A 13,503-nucleotide genomic window follows, 5' to 3' on the forward strand; every position below is an offset into this window, starting at 1 on the left:
AGATGTAGGGGATAGGAGTCAATCTTGGAAGAATGAGCTATGGTGTTCATACACACCTTAGTGCAAGGCCCTTTCAGATACAGGACAGAACTAGGGATGGGAAGAGAAGGCAGAGTGGGTGCTCTCTCTCTTTCTCTCTCTGTCTCTCTGAGCGGCCATATTTAAGAGAATTTCAATATGAAAGTGGCCTTAAAAATCATTATGAAGATACATGTATTAAGGTAGGAAAACATATTTGGTTTAACAATTTATAAGTTTGCTTTATAGCTTTTAAATATTTAGACATATTGCTTGTATGTCCCTCTTTGTATTTGTGCCTCAGGTCCTACAAAATACTAGGGGCAGGCCGGGCATAGTGGCTCACGCCTGTAATCCCAGCACTTTGGGAGGCCGAGGCGGGTGGGTCACGAGGTCAAGAAATCAAGACCATCCTGGCCAACATGGTGAAACCCTGTCTGTACTAAAATTACAAAAGTTAGCTGGGCATGTTGGTGTGCACCTGTAGTTCCAGCTACTTGGGCGGCTTAGGCAGGAGAATCATCGCTTGAAGCCAGGAGGAGGTGGAGGGTGCAGTGAGCTGAGATCACGCCACTCACTGCACACTAGCCTGGTGACAGAGCAAGACTCCATCTCAAAAAGAAAAAGAAAAAAGAAAAAAGAAAAAAAAATACTAGGGGCATGTCTGACTGCCACATTGATAGTGCAGTCTTCTAAAAGTAACTATGTGCCTTCCCACACTTTCTCTACTCTATCAAATTTATCTGTCCTTAATAACAAAAAGTCTCAAAATCATATTTTAAAAAAACACATTAGAAAGCTGAAGACAAAAATCCAAATAAATTAATTTTCAAAATGAGGTTAACCTTTTCTTGGAGAGAAGAATTCTATAGTTATTGTCACTCCTGAGGACACAGCAACAGGTGGAGCACCTTCGCCACAGAGCTGGGTAAGGACAACCAGCCCAGCTATTAACAGACTTTCTTTTTTTTTTTTTTTTTTGAGACCAAGTCTCGCTCTGTCACCCAGGCTGGAGTGCAGTGGCGCGATCTCAGCTCACTGCAAGCTCCACCTCCCAGGTTCATGCCATTCTCCTGCCTCAGCCTTCCCAGCAGCTGGGACTACAGGCACACACCGCCACGCCCCGCTAATTTCTTTTTGTATTTTTAGAAGAGACGGGATTTCACTGTGTTAGCCAGGATGGTCTTGATCTCCTGATCTTGTGATCTGCCCGCTTCGGCCTCCAAATGTGCTGGGATTACAGGCGTGAGCCACCGCGCCTGGCCTTAACACAGTTTCAACAGTTGCAAGTGGGCAGTTACCACAGATTAGAACACTGAGGCCCCTCAACCACAGAAAGAATCCAAGCCTTTTTGTTAATTCCTTTCCACAGATTGGAAATTGAATATTTGGAGGTGGTTGATACAGGCTGGGGGGGGGCAAGAGAGTTGATGGAGATCCCCTCAAGGTGCACAGGTCTTCATTCAGTGCACAGTAGCAGTTCTCCAGAAGTGAAGAGAGATATCCATACACCTGGAAAGCTAGGTGCTGGAGTGTAAAGAAGAAAGAGAACCCCCATGGTCCACAAATATTAGCAGGTAGGCTTTAAGTATGAAGACATCTCTGAGGCAATGCTACTGTCAGTCTTCCTAAAGATAAATTTCTATTTCTTCCCCAAATACATCTAAAGCCAACGACAAATCACATTAATGCTATAGCAAAGCTTACATTCATATCTAATCACATTAGATTAATCCAGTCGCCCTGCATCCCCCCGACACCACACACGTTAGCAGTCCAATAGAGAAAGGGATGAGCCCTTTTATGGGAGTAAATCTTATTTATTTCTGTGCTTTTACCCACTAACATACAATAAACATTTATAAAACACATGAAGAAGCTGAAAAATATGACTATGAAATAAAAAATAAACATGAGAAGCAGACCCACAGATGGCTCAAATGTTGGATATAGCAGGTGGAGATTTGTTTAAAAATTATGATAGATATGTTAAAAGATACAATGAAAAAGTGAGAAGCATGCATTAACACTGGGAAATTTCTATATATGGGCATTATCAAAAAGTGCAAAATAGAAATGATAAAAATTATGTATAATAAATGAAGGATTCATTTAGGGAGTCGAACAGCAGACTGACCCAGCAGAAGAAAGGGCCAGTAGTATTTAAGATATGTCAATAAAATCATTCAAATTGAAACACTAGAGAAAAAAAGAGTGAAGAAAATGGGACAGAAATCTTGTGACTGTAACATAATAACTAATGATCTAAGATATTTGTAATTGGAGCCTCAGAAAGGTAGCGGGGAGAAAATCAAGGAGAAGAAATACCTGGAAAGGTGGTAGGTGAACAATTTCCAAAACTGGTAAAAGATATCAACCCATGTATGAAAAAAGTTAAGTAAAATCCAAGCAAGAAAATTCAAAAACAAACAACTAAACAAACAAAACAAACTTCACCACCACCAACACCATGCTGAGGCATTCTGTGATTAAACTATTGAAAAACAAGGATAAAGGGTAAATCTTAAAAGCTGCCAGAAGAAAAAGACATTTCACACAGGCAACAACCACCTTAGGAACAATGTCTGAGTTTTCAACTAAAATACTGACTACCTTAAGACATGCAATATCTGCAAAGTATTGAAGGAAAGCAACTCTTAATCTAGAATTCTATGTTCAACAAATATATCTTTCAACATGAGGGTGAAATAAGATGAGAAAGGTTGAGAGTGTTTATTTTTAGCAAATACGTACTACAAGAGACAAGGAAATTTTTCAAGGTGAATTCTTGCTGGAAGCCTGAATCTACAAGGAGAACTGAAAATTATTAGAGTGGATAAATGACTAAATATATGGGTAAGTATAAAAGACCTTTTAAAAATTACCATCTACCTACCTACCTACATATCTATCGTCATCTACCTATCTATTCACATTTTAAAAACTTGTGACTATTTAAAGCAAAAATAACAACACATTTTGTATCTGTTACCTATAAGTAAATAAAATACATGACAACAAGAAAGCAAAGGACAGCAAGCAAATAGAATTATACTTTCTAAAGGTTCTTACACGGTTACTTTTGAAATATTATTTAAAGGTAAACAATAATAAAGGCACGTGTGCCATCTTAAGACACAACAATGAAAAATAAAAACACTCCATTGAGGTATAGTGGAAAACATCATGGAGGAGATAAAACGAAATAATAAAATATTTAATTAACTCAAAGGAAAGCAAACAAATAAGGAACATAGGAACAAAAAACAGATGTGACAAATAGAATACAAATACCAAGATGATAGAGTTAAATCTAATGAGAGTAAACATTACATTAAATGTACGGGTCATGGTCACCAAAACAGCATGGTAGTGGTATAAAAATAGGCACATAGACCAATGGAACAGAATAGAGAACCCAGAAATAAACCCAAATATTTATAGCCAACTGATCGTTGACTAAGCAAACAAAAACATAAAGTGGGAAAAGGACACCCTATTTAACAAATGGTGCTGGGATAATTGGCAAGCCACAAGTAGAAGAAGGAAACTAGATCCTCATCTCTCACCATATATAAAAATCAACTCAAGATGGATCAAGGTCTTAAATAAGACCTTAAACTATACAAATGCTAGAAGATAACATCGAAAAAACCCTTCTAGACATTGTCTTAGGCAAGGATTTCACAACCAAGAACCCAAAAGCAAATGCAATAAAAACAAAGATAAATAAGTGGGACTTAATTAAACTAAAAAGCTTTTGCATGGCAAAAGGAACAGTTAGCAGAGTAAACAGACAGCCCACAGAGTGGGAAAAAAAACTTCACAATATATACATCTGACAAAGGTCTAATATCCAGAATCTGCAATGAACTCAAACAAATCAACAAGAAAAAAACAAAAAATCCCATCAAAACGTGGGCTAAGGACATGAATAGAAAATGATCAAAAGAAGATATACAAATGGTCAACAAACATATGTAAAAATGCTCAACATTACTGATGATCAGAGAAACGCAAATCAAAACCAAAATGTGATACCACCTTACTTCTGCAAGAATGGCCATAATAAAAAAATAAAAAGAAAAGAAGATTATGGTATGGATGCAGTGAAGAGGGAACACTGCTGATGGGAATGTAAACTAGTACAACCACTGTGGAAAACAGTGTGGACATTCCTTAAAGGACTAAAAGTACAACTACCATTTGATCCAGCAATCCCACTACTAGGTATCCAACCAGAGGAAAAAAATCATTATACAAAAAAAAAATAATAATAATAATACTATAGCAGCACAATTTACAATTGCAAAAATGTGGAACCAATCCAAATGTCCATCAATCAACGAGTGGATAAAGAAACCGTGGTATGTATATCTGTATGTGTGTGTGTGTGTGTATGTATTTATACATATACACACAATGGAATACTACTCAGCCATAAAAGTGAATGAATTAACGGCATTCACAGTAATCTGGATGGGATTAGAGACTACTATTCTAAGTCAAGTAACTCTGGAATAGAAAACCAAACATCATATGTTCTCACTCATAAGTGAGTCCTAAGCTATGAGGATGCAAAGGCATAAGAATGACACGATGGACTTTGGGGACGCATCAGAAAAGGGGCGGCAAGAGGGTGAGGGATAGAAGACTACAAATTGGGTTCAGGTGATGGGTGCACCAAAATCACTACTAAAGAACTTACTCATGTAACAAAATGCCATCTGTTCCTCAAAAACCTATGGAAATAAAAAATTAAAAATGAATTCTGTAAATGGACTCAATATTCCATTATCAGACTGAATAAAAAACCAAGACCAAACTACATGCTGTTCATTAAAAAAATGCTTTAAATATAAAAACACATATTGAAAGTTTAAAAATAGTAAAAGATATACCATAAAAATATTTGTGTGCCTATGTAAGACACATTAGATATGTTAGACTTCAAGACAAACTATTAATATATTATCAGATAAAGAGAGATATTTCATGGTGATAAAGGGTCAATTCATCAAGAAGATATAAAACTAAAAATACATACAGGGCTTCCAAATACATAAAGCTAAAATGAACAAAATTAAAGTGAGAATAGACAAACCATAACCATTATTTAAAGGCAAGCAGAAATCCTTTGGAGGCCCTTTATTTCAACACACATACACAAACACTATTACTGACCCACAATAAACTGGGGTGGGATGTGTTTTGAGAGAGAAGTTTCTGGGACCTTTCAAGGCAAGTTGTATCTCTAAGACTGTAGCCTAGAAGTCTCATGCAAAATGTGGGAGACTCAGCGTACAGTTTTCTGACAGCCAGCAAAGTTAGAATGCTCACACGTATGACAAGACATGGGTTGTTTGTCCCTTGCAGCCTCTAGGTGGAGTGAGTCATAAACAACCTCATCCATTTACCTTGATTGTCATACAAATATCACCAACTTACGGCTGGGCATGGTTGCTCACGCCCTGCAATTCCAGCACTTTGGGAGGCTGAGGCAGGCAGATCACCTGAGGTCAGGAATTCAAGACCAGCCCGGGCAACACGGTGAAACCCCATCCCTACTAAAAATACAAAAATTAGCTGGGCATAGTGGCATGTGCCTGTAATCTCAGCTAATCGGAAGGCTAAGTCAGGAGAATCACTTGAACCAGGGAGGAGGAGGTTGGAGTGAGCCGAGATCATACCACTGCACTCTCCAGCCTGGGTAACAGAGTGAGACTCCATCTCTAAATAAATAAATAAATAAAACAAAGCAAAAACAAAAACATATCAACAATTTATTTGTGTTCCATGATGAAACAAAGATGAAGAAAAATGTGTTCATACCCTTGATTCCCTCCCTGCAAGTTTGTCTTGATTGTCATTTGCTGAGTTGGGATCTGAGTGGGACATTCTGGGTTCCTGGAAGACTACGGTGATCAATAGGACATTCTGAATCAGCGGCAATTCTGTGGCAGTCACTTGTGTGACAGAGGCTAAGCAATAGGCACACAGCTTTACCACTGGCTTACCCTGAAGGCTCTGTACAGCACTGTGAGCACTGTGCCTGCAGGTGTGAGCCCATGATCAGGACTCTAGGATTTTCCCCAGAAGGTGGTTCTATGGGCAGCTCTCATTGGGTTTCATAGAACTAAAGCTTGCTTTACAAATGTAGGGAGAAAGAACATCATGGAATGTTTTCTCTCCAGATGAAGAAAAACTTAAAATTTCTGACAAGTTCTGGCATTTTAAGAGAGGTCATTAAGCACTGGAGAAGTTTTGGTTGAAGGCCAGACTTGAAATAAAGTTGTTTGAAATGCTGTCTGGAGACAGATATTTAAAAACTGATTAGTCCTACTCTTTATTGAGGTTAAAATAGACTTTCTAGGGGAAAATGGGGAAGAAAAATCTAACTATCCAGAAGAAGATGGCATGACGGTTGATGTTACACAAAGGCTATAATACAGTCACTGAAGGATAAATCAGAATCCATCCAATCCCAAGTAGGTAAACCAGAATAATCTTGAAATTTATGTCAGAAAAGTAAAACACAGCTATAAATAGTATTAAAGAAAAGTTTTGATGAAAAATCCAATCTTTAGGAAAATGGAAAATAACTTTTATACAAAGGAAAAGGAAGACTGAGTGGTCTCAATTTACATAGAAAAAAAGGAGGTTGAAATTTCAAAACCATATTTGGAAAAAATTCCATGTGAGAAGGAACATCATATCTAGCATTTGACTGAATGTTTGTTGAAGATGACAGATTTGTTTGCTGTCCTTAGAGATGAAATGGACAGTGGTCATTAGGTGTTGGATATAATAAGAGAGTCAGAAATAAGAGACAACTTAGATGAGGAGTTTTGAAGAATCATGCATAACATCACGTAAAAACTTCCTTACAAACTCTTGAAAAAGTAATCACATATATAGTAAATTCACTAAAAGAAGCTTATGCATTATATTAAAACATTCCAAAGCAAGAGTGCATCTGAAAATGCAAAGATGGAAAATGAAGTTCAAAAGCTTGACAAGAAATGAATGATGGAATTTTATCAAAATGAAACCTCACAAGAAGTTCACCTTAGAGGAAAGAGACTCTAGAAAGAGAGAAGAAATGTTCCAAAGCAGATACAAGATCAACTATGCCTCTGAGGAGCTGGAAACCTATAGAAAAGAATTATTTCTACGTTGTTGTACTATTTTAGTAAAAGCATTATATTATGACTTGTTTAACCAGACTACCATGACATTAAGAAAAACAGGCATTTCTCATGAACAATACAGTAACTAGAGATATCTGAAACTTTAAGAGGTAATTCTAGGCTTAGGCAGGAGGATCAACTGAGGCCAGAAAATAGAAATAGGTCTGGGCAAAATAGCGAGAACCCATGTCTACAAAAATAGTAATAAAAATAAAAATCAGCTGAGCATAGTGGCTTATGCCTGTAGTCCCAGCTACTTGGGAGGCAGAGGTGGGAGGATCACTTGAACCCAAGAGTTAGAAGATGCCTTGAGCTATGATCAAATAATTATTGCATTCCAGCCTGGATGACAGAGTGAGACTGTTAAAAAAATAAAATAATAATAATAATAATAATAATAATAATAAGAAGAAGAAGAAGAGATATTTCTGTTGACTTCAAGCTGTTCTGCAGCTCCACCTTTCCAAAAACATGTGGGCGTGTGAGGTTCCTGGATGGCCCTAGCACTACCTCCTGCAGGGTGTGGCCCAGACCATTGCTCACTGTGACTCTAAGAAGAAAAAACACTTCTGGGGCATCATTGAGATAAAGTCCATACCCCACTTCCACTCCTCTGTGCGCATCCTGGGGTCCAGCAGCATTGTGACAGGCCAAGGCTATGGAATCCCCCATATGGACCTGGAGGTGCTGGAGAAAATCGACAAGAAGAAAAGGCTGGCCAAGAGGTATGGTACCATTAGGCCCTGGAGTCTCAGATCAAGCAGATCCCACAGATCCTTGGCCCAGGCCCAAATAAGGCTGGCAAGTTCCCTTCCCTGCTGACACACAACAGAAATATGTTGGCCAAAGTTGATGAGGTAGAGCCCACAATCAAGCTCCAGATGAAAAGGGGCTATGTCTGGCCATGGCCATTGGCCCCCTAAAGATGGCAGATGATGAGCTTGTATGTAACACCCACTTCACTGTCAGCTTCCTGGTATCACTCTAGAAGAATTGGCAGAATGTCCATACTTTATACATGAAGAGCACCATGGCAAGCCCCAGCGCCTGTGTGAAAGCACATTCTAATACATTTCAGTGCCATGTACACAGAAACAAGCAAAGAACCTCCCCTTATATGTAGAATCTAAAAGAGTGGAACTCGAGAGTGGAGAGTGGAATGGTCATTAGTTATTAGGGGCTGGATGGGCAGGGTTTGGAGAGGTGTTGGTCAAAGCATACACAATTTTAGTTAGGCAGGAGGAATAAGTTCAAAAGATCCAGTGTACAACATGGTGGCTGCAGTTAGTAACGATGTATGATATTTCAAAAATCACAAAAACAGATTTTCAGTGTTCTCACCACAAAAAAATGATACCTACATGAGGTAATGCACAGGTTAATTACCTCAATTGAGCCATTCCACAATATATACATACTGTAATGCATCATGTTGTACATGATAAATGTATACAATTTTAATTTTTCAATCAGAAGAATTAAAAAAGAACCTACCCTTTATCCAGTCCTTTATCCACTCTCATGCCAATTAATGGTTAGAGCATATAGAGTATGACAACACGTAGCCACGTGTAAACAAAATGAGGTAACAGGTGCCTATTTAGACTAATGCATATTCTTCATAAGTTCCTTAGGAGAGATCTTAAAATGGGATTTTAGGCATTTGGATATATTGGTGGTAGTAGTGGCAGGAGAGGAGGGAAGCAGGAGAGGTTGTAAAGGTTTGAGAGGCATTTTTGTTTCTCATATTTATTTAGGGCCCTAAAGTTGTGTTATGTGTGTAGCTCTCTGCTTTGCCCAGCAGATCTTTCTCATACAAAACTTTGGCTACTTAGCACAGCCTTTTAAACACAGAGGAATAAAGGAAAAAAGGAATAAAGGAAAGCAGAAATGTAGAAGCTAAACAAGAGTTGCCGAGTGCAAAGTTAATTGTATATGTGACATGGCAGCAGAGCAAAAGGGAAGGAACCCATGTTTACCGAGCACCTACTGTGTGCAAAGGAACCTTCTATATGTTATTACACTTCATCCTTCTAAATCCTGTGATTTAGAAATCATTCTTTTTATTTTATGGATTAAGAAATGGAATGTTAGATTAAGTGACTTGCACTGGGCTCAGGATTCATATGAGAAAGTACATAAATTTGATCTTATATTTGTGTGATTCTTAAGCCTTACATTCTTTCTACTGTTTTCAGGAATAAAGAGGCCACTTTCCCAAAGCAGATGAACCACCTAGCTGTATTTCCTTGAATCCCAAAGACCTGGTTCTGTTCCACTGCAAGGTAAATACAGCAGGTATGGCAGTTAGATGGAAGTGGGGGAGAACCTCCTAGGCACCTAATAGTAGAACTGGTGAGCCTATACCTAGATTAGACTCTGCAAAAGTCAAGAGGAAAAGGGAACCTGATGGGAGGGCTGGGGAGACATAATATGGTTTATTTCATAAACTCACTGGCGTCTCTAAGAGTACGGAGTGCTAGAATCCCTGAACTCACATTCCGCCTCCGCTGTGCCTTACAGTGAGTTACTTAATCTCTGTAAATGTATTTCTTATCTGCAAAAAGATAATAATATTGGCCTCACCCAGTAGCTGTGGTGAATATTAAATGAGCTACTATATGTAAAAGACTTAGGAAAATTGGTTAGCACATAGCAAGCTCAATTAGAGTAACTATCATCATGATCATGGTTGACAGAAAATATATGAATCAGAGTATTCTCATTTAATACACATTTTCTACAACAGTGGAAAGCCCGAGAAAGGTAAGAAAAACAGCAGATTTGAATCACTTAGGGATAACAATGATTGGGCCCAGTCAGACTGGGCCTGAATCAGAATCTCTAGGGCTGATTAGCCCTAGAGATTGTGTTTATCGAAAACATCCTCCCAGATTCTAATGCGCAACCAGGGTAGAGAACTTTTACCGTTCTACTCACATTTTTGTGTTTTTCTTCCCCAGTCTCTCTTGATTTTTTACATATATATTATGTATTAAGATACTTGACTGAATTTTGGTATGATGTCAGGGGCTTGCACTAATGCATTTTGTTTCACATGTGGTTGGTGACCCTGGACATTAGTTACAAGTTTTTATAATACAAAGAAAAATGAAGCCTGTGTTGCCAAAATTAATGGAAGAAAATCTGATATGAAACTTAATTGCTTCGTGATACCGATTCTATTTCATTTGTACGGTGAATGTGTGTGTGGCCCAGGTAGCATCTACTTTTTGGAATGGGGTAGGTTGAAAAAGCATCAGGTGTGCTAGAAAGCTTACAAAGGAGAACGGTACTGAGCAGGACCCTTTGCAGAGAGTCAGAGACTAGGCATGATGTAATCCATTTCGTTAATTTAAAGTAAATAGGATAAAACTCTTGCTAACATCAAAGCAGCCACCAATTAAGAGCATCTCAAATCACAGGGCCAAGGCATGGCTATTCAAGATTTTCTTTTTTTCTTTTTCTTTTTTTTTTTTTGTCAAGATGGAGTCTCTCTATGTTGCTCAGGCTGGTCTCAAACTCCTGGACTCTCAAGCCATCCTCCTGCTTCAGCCTCCCAAAGTGCTGGGATGACAGGGATGAGCCACCATACCCAGTCTGTTCAGGATATTTCATCTGAATTTAGGGTGGGCCATTCATAAACTGACTGAGTCAAGTCTCTTTTCTGGGTGAGAACACCTGTAAGCACACAGTATGAGAGCTGGCAAAATGGAAGAGTATCTACGATGTTTCTGATAGTGGTTTTCAACCCTGGAAACATTTTAGAAATACTGATGAGACTTTTAAATATGGAGGCCTATGTCTCTTACTCAGAGCTTTTCATATAACTGATCTTAAGTGGGGTACAGACTTGGCTGCTGTTGCTCTGTAGTTAGAGTTGAGAACAGCTGGTGTATCGGAAAGAACATAAACTTTGTAGCCAGTCAATATAGGCTTGAATTTTTTGCTGTTCTGTTGGCTTGATGTGAGGAACTTACCCGAACTTCAGTGTCCTTATCTGTGACAAGAATGTAACACTATACCTTACAAGGCTACTATGGAGACAAGTAGCAATGAATGTAAAGCACTTAGTACTGTGCCTGATACATGGTAGATACTCGGAGGTGCTTACAAAGTACCTCATAGCTTTCTTTTCAGCACTTCTTTATTCTCTTTAGGTATCCTTCACTCCTCCCCTGGAAACCACTCAAAGCTTCCAACCCGGTATCCCCATGTGGCTCTGCCTTACATAGAGGTACCCAATATTTTTACACTTCCTAAACAACTTCTCCACTTTCACTGTATCTAGTGCAAGGATTTATGACCTCTGGAATCACCTGCAGGTATTTAAAACATGCTGATTAAAAGATCCTACCACCAGTATTTTGTGATTTATAACCCTCATCGCTAGTATTATTTCTCCAGATACAGCAATGCAAATCTGTGAAAATTCTTCAGAATGTGGTTTTTAAAAAATCTTTGGAATAAAAGTGAAGTATTCAGGGACAAGGAAAAAGATACAGTAAACATTTGGTAGGTCACATTTCCATTATTTCTGTAGTAAGCATTTACTGAGCTCTTCATTTGTGCTAGACGTTAGGTATAAAAAAGTAATTAAGACTCTGTCCCTGCTTTCGAAGAGTTCACAATGTAGTAAAACTGATAGAAAATAAATGCAACTTATTACCTCTTTAACCATCACTTTTATTGAGTGCCTACAATGCAGCTGGGGACATTTTAGGTGCTGGAGATACAGGCAGGAATGAAAAAACTCCCCAAATGACTAGTGGCTTAGATTTTGGTGGGGGGAATTCAAGAAAGATGTTTTTATGACGGAAGTAAACACAGGGTAGTTTGGCAATTTAGTTCAAAAAGACAAACTCCCACATGGGGATAAGTTTACAGGAAGGCCTCCTGGAGAGAAGACAGGACAACTGATTTTTGAAGAACAAGGAGTTAGCCTGGCAGCTAATGGAATGCATGTGTTATATGGTTAATTTTATGTATCAACTTGGCTGGGCCATGATGCCCAGATGTTTGGTCAAACATTAGTCTGAATGTTTCTGTGACTGTGTGTGTGTGTGTGTGTGTGTGTGTGTGTGTGTGTGTGTATGAAATTAACATTTAAATCAGTAGCCTTTGTGTAAAGCAGACTGGCCTCCATAATGTCATAATGTGAGTGGGCCTCATCCCATCAGTTAAAGGCCTTAATAGAACAAAGATTGACTTCCCCCAACCAAGAAGGAATTCAGCAGGAGACAACCTTCAGATGTGCACTGCAATATCAATTCTTCCTGAGTCTCCAGACTGCTGTCCCACTCTGTAGATTTTTGACTTGTCAACCTCTATAATCACATGAGCCAATTCCTTAAAATAAATCTCTCGATATGTGCACATCCTATTGGCTGTTTCTCTGTGGAATCCTGACTAATGCAGTATGCATTTGAGTCAGATGAATCCTTCCTGGTTCTTCTCAAGACTCAGTCCCACCCCTTGCTTTTTTTTATCACTATCACCAAGAAACAGATATCATCCAACACGATCTCTTTCAACTGTTGCCATTTACCTCAAAGGTTCCCCTTCTCTTTATTGGTTCACTCCTCCTTTTCTGTTGAAGAGGAAAAGTACTCCCTTTCCTTCCTAGGGCTAACCTTCCACCTGTGCTCCAGGTCCTTCTCAAGCATTCTGTTGGGAGTTCGGTCTAATAACGATCTCCTCTCTCACATCTGCAACCTCTCCTCCTCTCCTTTTGCTTACAATTCACTCAAGCCTTCTCCTGTACACACATTTCTACACACACAGATGTCTGGGTGTGTGCATTCATGAACATGACTCAGTCTCTAGACAGGCTGGATCCAACGAGCTCAGATCCTGCCAGGCCATTCCACAAGAGGTAGGGGCACAATTTACTTGACTTCGCATTTATGGCCTCCTGTTAAGGGTCAAAGTTTTGTGCTGGAAATGTCAAGGATTCAGCGTAGTAACATGGGTTACCTCAGCTGTTCAAGAGTCTTGATTTACAGTAATGAATATATTTGATTAGTTAATTATCACTTAGTAAATGAGAAATGGGTCACGTGTGGTGGCTCATGTCTGTAATCCCAGCACTTTGGGAGACCAAGGCAGGCGGATCACCTGAGGTTGAGACCAGCCTGGCCAACATAGTGAAACCCCATCTCTATTTAAATACAAAAATTAGCCAGGCATAGTGGTGCGTGCCTGTCGTCCCAGCTACTCAGGAGGCTGAGGCAAGAGAATCACTTGAATCTGGGAGGCGGAGGTTGCAATGAGCCAAGATCGTGCCACTGCACTC

At 39.1% G+C, this 13,503-nt stretch overlaps 1 protein-coding gene across 11 annotated transcripts in view; it reads right to left on the reverse strand.

Annotated features, from left to right (window-relative positions):
• Nucleotides 1-13,503, reverse strand: part of DTNA (dystrobrevin alpha) — a 394,437-nt gene that overhangs the window by 300,387 nt on the left and 80,547 nt on the right. The gene's annotated exons all lie outside the window — the stretch shown is intronic.

Source organism: Chlorocebus sabaeus, chromosome 18, assembly GCF_047675955.1.
Source record: "Chlorocebus sabaeus isolate Y175 chromosome 18, mChlSab1.0.hap1, whole genome shotgun sequence".
Classification (NCBI taxonomy): Eukaryota; Metazoa; Chordata; class Mammalia; order Primates; family Cercopithecidae; genus Chlorocebus; species Chlorocebus sabaeus.